A 7,883-nucleotide genomic window follows, 5' to 3' on the forward strand; every position below is an offset into this window, starting at 1 on the left:
GTCCACGGCCACACCACCCCGAACGCGCCCGATCCCGTCTGGTCTCGGAAGCTAAGCAGGGTCGGGCCTGGTTAGAACTTGGATGGGAGACCGCCCGGGAATACCGGGTGCCGTAGGCTTCTTCTTTTTTTTTTTTGCCTCTGGTTCTGTCGCGTTTCTGGGAGTGCGGGGGCGGCCCGGGGTGGGGGTGACCCCCACCCTCAGCGCCCGCCGCGGTGCCTGGCGCCCCAGCCCGCGCCGTTGGGCCTCCTCTTGTCCCGAGCCGTGACACCGCCGCCACGCGGCAGCATGCGTGGCTTCTGGACAGTCAGGTCTCAGACCAAAGGTCTGCTCTGTGGGAGCCGACACGCTGGAGGAAACCTTGAGAGTCTGAGAGGGGAGGGAGTTCCAGAAGAAGGCCAGGATGTCATTTTGAGGGAGTATGTGACCAGAACTCCTCCCGTTGCTTTTGGGGTTCTATGGGCTACACGTAGGAATCTTTGGTGGTGGCACCTGATGTTCGGGGATCCGGAGTCACACCCAGACCTGCTCCACAGGCCTCCTTTTACTTTTCTCTTCGGATTCATTTTTTTTTTTTTTTTTTTTTTGAGACAGAGTCTCGGTTTGTTGCCCAGGCTAGAGTGAGTGCCGTGGCGTTAGCCTAGCTCACAGCAACTTCAAACTCCTGGGCTCGAGTGATCCTTCTGCCTCAGCCTCCAGGGTAGCTGGGACTGCAGGCATGCGCCACCATGCCCCGCTAATTTTTTATATATATATCAGTTGGCCAATTAATTTCTTTCTATTTATAGTAGAGACGGGGTCTCGCTCTTGCTCAGGCTGGTTTTGAACTCCTGACCTTGAGCAATCCGCCCGCCTCGGCCTCCCAAGAGCTAGGATTACAGGCGTGAGCCACAGCGCCCGGCCGGATTCATTATTTTTAAAAAGTGTCTCTTATCTCTATTATTGCATTTTCTTTTCTCTCTCTTTTCAAGCAGATGATGGGAGTCCAAGTATTAAGGTGACATGTGTTGCCCGTGCCCCCCTCCCCCCCCCCGTGTTCTTATTCATTTACCTCTCATGTTGTTCCAGCATATTGTGGGGGCACCAATGTTAAGGTCGGGTGCGTTGCCCTCTCCCAGCCTCCCCCCTCGGGTCAGAGCTTCAAGTGCGCCCATCCCCCAGTCGGTGCGTACCCACCCCATTCCTAATGGATGTGTATGCCCATCCCCTCCCCCCACCCGCCCGACACCCACCCGAAGAAGGTGATTCCTCTGTGTCCACTTAGGTGTCCATCGGTTCGTACCCATTTGCTGGTGAGCGCGAGCACGTGGTGCTCGTGTGTCCATTCTTGGGATACTTGGCTTACTGGAACGGGTTCCAGCTCTGGCCAGGAGAACCACGAGAGGTGCCCCCTCACCGCTGCTCCTCATAGCCGAATAGCACTCCGTGGTGTCCACGCGCCACATTTTATTTACCCACTCGTGGGTCGATGGGCACTCGGGTGGCTTCCAGGTCTTTGCGATTGTGACTTGTGCCCTGACACTAACCCTAACCCTTACCCAGCCCGTCTCCTCCACGGCCCCTGCCTGACTGACTCCTTCCCGCCCGGCCTATCACCTGTCACCGTCCTCTGCCCCTGCCTGACACGCTCGTCCCCGCCCGGGCCGTCACCGTCCTCGGCCCCTGCCTGACGGGGCTCCTCCGTCGCCTGGGCCTTCCAAGGGCTTGGTGTGGACGCTGGTTCCAGGACGCCCTCCCAGGAACCCGGTAGCAGGGCGGCCGCAGCGTCTCGTGCAACCCAACCGTCCGCCGGCTGGCCGCCGTCGCTAAGTGGCCTGCGGGGGACGTGCTCCCGCTGTGCCGTGGGGGCCCAGCCTGGTGTCTTCTCTGAGGCCCCGCGGCTGCCGCTCCCCGCAAGGGGAGAGCCGCGGAGGTGGGGACCGCCTCCTCATGGGGACGTATACCCAGCTCTCCACGTCGGATTCCGGGGCTCTCTGTCCTGCCAGAAGGCCCAGCTGGCCTGCGGGTCCTTAGAGTGGCAAAAACATCCGAAAACTGAGATTGAGGGTCCGGTGGGTGTCTGCACTTTTGTGCTGGGCACCCCAGGGAGGCCCGGGGGCTGGCTGGACAACGTGGTCTGCTGGGCTGGGGGGGGGGTTTGGAGGAGCAACTGATGCCCTTTGCACTTTGGGTAGCAAGTGTCTGAGGTGTCTCTGGGCCCTGTGCCATGTGGGGGCGGGGGCGGGGTGGGAGGAGGAGGAGGAGGAGGAGGAGGAGGAGGAGGAGGTGGGAAGGGCCGTGGCCTGCAGTGGTGTTCCCCGGGGTGGCACAGCATGTGGCTTCTTCCACGGGATGCTTGGCCTGGGCTCCCTGCACCTGGGCCTTTGGAGGACTGGCCCTGTGCTTGCCAACACTTCCTGCAGGGACCCAGAGCTGGGAGGTTGCATCTCTCAGCCCTGGGTCGGGCAGAGCCCCAGCGGGCCATGCCCACAACCTCTCTCAGCAGGGGTCCCCCAGAAGGCTCCTTTGGGACCAGGATTCTCTTGCGGGTGACTCTTTAAGGTCTGGCCCCTGGATGGAGGGGCACCAGGAGTAGAGGAGCAGGAAGGGGAAGGGGGTGGCCATGCGAGGGGACACTTTCAGGCCAAGTCCCAGCTTCAGTCTGATCCTCCTGGGAACCCCGGGGTGGACATCACACCTCCTGGTTGCCCCGCTCTGAGACAAGGAGCCGGGCTTCGCATTCCCACAGCAGCCAGTCGTGGGCTGAGGACACCTGGGGCGTTGGGAACTCCCTGGCTTCTCCTTGGTTTAACATCTGGAGCTGCTTGTGAATTGTGCCGCCACACACACCCGAGTGCAGGTGTCTTCTGCACAGACTGCGGGCCTCGCTCTTCTGAGTGCCGCTAGCTCGCGACCCACCCACTGGTGAACCTGGTCAGGGTACTTTCTCTCAGGGGCAGACTCTGATCCGGGCGGGCTACCGGTGTCTCTGTTTGCTCCTTTCTTTCTTCCACTTCGGGAAAGGCTTCCTTACTGGGTGTGGAAATCTCCTATGCCTTTCCTCGCCTATTCTGTCAGCTCTAAAATTCTCTTTCGGTTGCCACCCTCACAGATGGATTAGGAAACTCTTTGCGGTGCACTCATTAGTGAAATGACCTCAATGACGCTGGAATCCAATATCTAATGGCCGATTTTTAGCGAGTCCACACGCCAGGGTGGTTGGGGTCCAGTGCAGCCCCGGCCAGGCCCAGGCCCCTTGGACTGGGCCACAGGAGGACACAGAGGAGGGTCCCGGCCCCCACGGTAGCGGTGCGGGCAGTTCTCCAAGGGCTTGGGTGTTTTCCAGAGGGAGGAGATGGAGGGGACTGATTTCTTCAGCGCCCCACAAACCACGCCACCCCACCCCACCCATGGGACACATCCCGAGAGAGAGAGACGCCCCATACACTGGCTCCCCTCCCCCGTGCGCTGTGCCCCAGCCCTGGCCCGGGGGAATAGGCGGCCGCCGGGCCACAGGGTGGGGGGCGCAGCTGAAAGGGGTTGTGGGGGAGGGCCGCCCCTGGCTGGGGTCAAAGGGCGAGCGCCCCGCCCCTCCCGCCCGTGCGCAGTCTGCGGCCCCGGCGCGCTGGGGGTGGGGGGCGGGGAGGTGAAGGAGGCCAGGCGAGGAGAGGAGGGGGGCTTGAAGGTCTCCACCTGGGCGGGTCCAGCCGTGGAGGCGCATCTTGTGTGAGTGTGAGTGAGTGAGTGAGTGTGAGTGTGAGTGTGTGTGTGTACAGAGACAGCCCCCAACCCCGGCCCGCCGCTCCCTGCCCGCCCCGCCTGTCACCCCCCGTCCCTCGGAGCCCGCGGGACCCGGCCGGCGAACTCAACAGGCCCGACCCGGCGCGGGGCCTGGGGCGGGAGGAGGCGGCGGGGAAGCGCAGAGAGGCTCGGCTTCTTGAGCGGGGCAGGGGCGCCCTCCGCCGTCCACGGCCACACCACCCCGAACGCGCCCGATCCCGTCTGGTCTCGGAAGCTAAGCAGGGTCGGGCCTGGTTAGAACTTGGATGGGAGACCGCCCGGGAATACCGGGTGCCGTAGGCTTCTTCTTTTTTTTTTTTGCCTCTGGTTCTGTCGCGTTTCTGGGAGTGCGGGGGCGGCCCGGGGTGGGGGTGACCCCCACCCTCAGCGCCCGCCGCGGTGCCTGGCGCCCCAGCCCGCGCCGTTGGGCCTCCTCTTGTCCCGAGCCGTGACACCGCCGCCACGCGGCAGCATGCGTGGCTTCTGGACAGTCAGGTCTCAGACCAAAGGTCTGCTCTGTGGGAGCCGACACGCTGGAGGAAACCTTGAGAGTCTGAGAGGGGAGGGAGTTCCAGAAGAAGGCCAGGATGTCATTTTGAGGGAGTATGTGACCAGAACTCCTCCCGTTGCTTTTGGGGTTCTATGGGCTACACGTAGGAATCTTTGGTGGTGGCACCTGATGTTCGGGGATCCGGAGTCACACCCAGACCTGCTCCACAGGCCTCCTTTTACTTTTCTCTTCGGATTCATTTTTTTTTTTTTTTTTTTTTTGAGACAGAGTCTCGGTTTGTTGCCCAGGCTAGAGTGAGTGCCGTGGCGTTAGCCTAGCTCACAGCAACTTCAAACTCCTGGGCTCCAGTGATCCTTCTGCCTCAGCCTCCAGGGTAGCTGGGACTGCAGGCATGCGCCACCATGCCCCGCTAATTTTTTATATATATATCAGTTGGCCAATTAATTTCTTTCTATTTATAGTAGAGACGGGGTCTCGCTCTTGCTCAGGCTGGTTTTGAACTCCTGACCTTGAGCAATCCGCCCGCCTCGGCCTCCCAAGAGCTAGGATTACAGGCGTGAGCCACAGCGCCCGGCCGGATTCATTATTTTTAAAAAGTGTCTCTTATCTCTATTATTGCATTTTCTTTTCTCTCTCTTTTCAAGCAGATGATGGGAGTCCAAGTATTAAGGTGACATGTGTTGCCCGTGCCCCCTCCCCCCCCGTGTTCTTATTCATTTACCTCTCATGTTGTTCCAGCATATTGTGGGGGCACCAATGTTAAGGTCGGGTGCGTTGCCCTCTCCCAGCCTCCCCCCTCGGGTCAGAGCTTCAAGTGCGCCCATCCCCCAGTCGGTGCGTACCCACCCCATTCCTAATGGATGTGTATGCCCATCCCCTCCCCCCACCCGCCCGACACCCACCCGAAGAAGGTGATTCCTCTGTGTCCACTTAGGTGTCCATCGGTTCGTACCCATTTGCTGGTGAGCGCGAGCACGTGGTGCTCGTGTGTCCATTCTTGGGATACTTGGCTTACTGGAACGGGTTCCAGCTCTGGCCAGGAGAACCACGAGAGGTGCCCCCTCACCGCTGCTCCTCATAGCCGAATAGCACTCCGTGGTGTCCACGCGCCACATTTTATTTACCCACTCGTGGGTCGATGGGCACTCGGGTGGCTTCCAGGTCTTTGCGATTGTGACTTGTGCCCTGACACTAACCCTAACCCTTACCCAGCCCGTCTCCTCCACGGCCCCTGCCTGACTGACTCCTTCCCGCCCGGCCTATCACCTGTCACCGTCCTCTGCCCCTGCCTGACACGCTCGTCCCCGCCCGGGCCGTCACCGTCCTCGGCCCCTGCCTGACGGGGCTCCTCCGTCGCCTGGGCCTTCCAAGGGCTTGGTGTGGACGCTGGTTCCAGGACGCCCTCCCAGGAACCCGGTAGCAGGGCGGCCGCAGCGTCTCGTGCAACCCAACCGTCCGCCGGCTGGCCGCCGTCGCTAAGTGGCCTGCGGGGGACGTGCTCCCGCTGTGCCGTGGGGGCCCAGCCTGGTGTCTTCTCTGAGGCCCCGCGGCTGCCGCTCCCCGCAAGGGGAGAGCCGCGGAGGTGGGGACCGCCTCCTCATGGGGACGTATACCCAGCTCTCCACGTCGGATTCCGGGGCTCTCTGTCCTGCCAGAAGGCCCAGCTGGCCTGCGGGTCCTTAGAGTGGCAAAAACATCCGAAAACTGAGATTGAGGGTCCGGTGGGTGTCTGCACTTTTGTGCTGGGCACCCCAGGGAGGCCCGGGGGCTGGCTGGACAACGTGGTCTGCTGGGCTGGGGGGGGGGTTTGGAGGAGCAACTGATGCCCTTTGCACTTTGGGTAGCAAGTGTCTGAGGTGTCTCTGGGCCCTGTGCCATGTGGGGGCGGGGGCGGGGTGGGAGGAGGAGGAGGAGGAGGAGGAGGAGGAGGAGGAGGTGGGAAGGGCCGTGGCCTGCAGTGGTGTTCCCCGGGGTGGCACAGCATGTGGCTTCTTCCACGGGATGCTTGGCCTGGGCTCCCTGCACCTGGGCCTTTGGAGGACTGGCCCTGTGCTTGCCAACACTTCCTGCAGGGACCCAGAGCTGGGAGGTTGCATCTCTCAGCCCTGGGTCGGGCAGAGCCCCAGCGGGCCATGCCCACAACCTCTCTCAGCAGGGGTCCCCCAGAAGGCTCCTTTGGGACCAGGATTCTCTTGCGGGTGACTCTTTAAGGTCTGGCCCCTGGATGGAGGGGCACCAGGAGTAGAGGAGCAGGAAGGGGAAGGGGGTGGCCATGCGAGGGGACACTTTCAGGCCAAGTCCCAGCTTCAGTCTGATCCTCCTGGGAACCCCGGGGTGGACATCACACCTCCTGGTTGCCCCGCTCTGAGACAAGGAGCCGGGCTTCGCATTCCCACAGCAGCCAGTCGTGGGCTGAGGACACCTGGGGCGTTGGGAACTCCCTGGCTTCTCCTTGGTTTAACATCTGGAGCTGCTTGTGAATTGTGCCGCCACACACACCCGAGTGCAGGTGTCTTCTGCACAGACTGCGGGCCTCGCTCTTCTGAGTGCCGCTAGCTCGCGACCCACCCACTGGTGAACCTGGTCAGGGTACTTTCTCTCAGGGGCAGACTCTGATCCGGGCGGGCTACCGGTGTCTCTGTTTGCTCCTTTCTTTCTTCCACTTCGGGAAAGGCTTCCTTACTGGGTGTGGAAATCTCCTATGCCTTTCCTCGCCTATTCTGTCAGCTCTAAAATTCTCTTTCGGTTGCCACCCTCACAGATGGATTAGGAAACTCTTTGCGGTGCACTCATTAGTGAAATGACCTCAATGACGCTGGAATCCAATATCTAATGGCCGATTTTTAGCGAGTCCACACGCCAGGGTGGTTGGGGTCCAGTGCAGCCCCGGCCAGGCCCAGGCCCCTTGGACTGGGCCACAGGAGGACACAGAGGAGGGTCCCGGCCCCCACGGTAGCGGTGCGGGCAGTTCTCCAAGGGCTTGGGTGTTTTCCAGAGGGAGGAGATGGAGGGGACTGATTTCTTCAGCGCCCCACAAACCACGCCACCCCACCCCACCCATGGGACACATCCCGAGAGAGAGAGACGCCCCATACACTGGCTCCCCTCCCCCGTGCGCTGTGCCCCAGCCCTGGCCCGGGGGAATAGGCGGCCGCCGGGCCACAGGGTGGGGGGCGCAGCTGAAAGGGGTTGTGGGGGAGGGCCGCCCCTGGCTGGGGTCAAAGGGCGAGCGCCCCGCCCCTCCCGCCCGTGCGCAGTCTGCGGCCCCGGCGCGCTGGGGGTGGGGGGCGGGGAGGTGAAGGAGGCCAGGCGAGGAGAGGAGGGGGGCTTGAAGGTCTCCACCTGGGCGGGTCCAGCCGTGGAGGCGCATCTTGTGTGAGTGTGAGTGAGTGAGTGAGTGTGAGTGTGAGTGTGTGTGTGTACAGAGACAGCCCCCAACCCCGGCCCGCCGCTCCCTGCCCGCCCCGCCTGTCACCCCCCGTCCCTCGGAGCCCGCGGGACCCGGCCGGCGAACTCAACAGGCCCGACCCGGCGCGGGGCCTGGGGCGGGAGGAGGCGGCGGGGAAGCGCAGAGAGGCTCGGCTTCTTGAGCGGGGCAGGGGCGCCCTCCGCC

The 7,883-nt window shown here is 62.5% G+C and overlaps 2 pseudogenes; both read left to right on the forward strand.

The window, feature by feature from the left end:
* Positions 1 to 119, forward strand: LOC142868320 (uncharacterized; annotated as a pseudogene).
* A 3,824-nt stretch (positions 120 to 3,943) lies between these two features.
* Positions 3,944 to 4,062, forward strand: LOC142868321 (uncharacterized; annotated as a pseudogene).
* The last annotated feature ends 3,821 nt before the right edge of the window (positions 4,063 to 7,883 follow it).

Source organism: Microcebus murinus, unplaced genomic scaffold (genome assembly GCF_040939455.1).
Source record: "Microcebus murinus isolate Inina unplaced genomic scaffold, M.murinus_Inina_mat1.0 scaf029_hap2_Mmur4.0, whole genome shotgun sequence".
Taxonomy (NCBI): Eukaryota; Metazoa; Chordata; class Mammalia; order Primates; family Cheirogaleidae; genus Microcebus; species Microcebus murinus.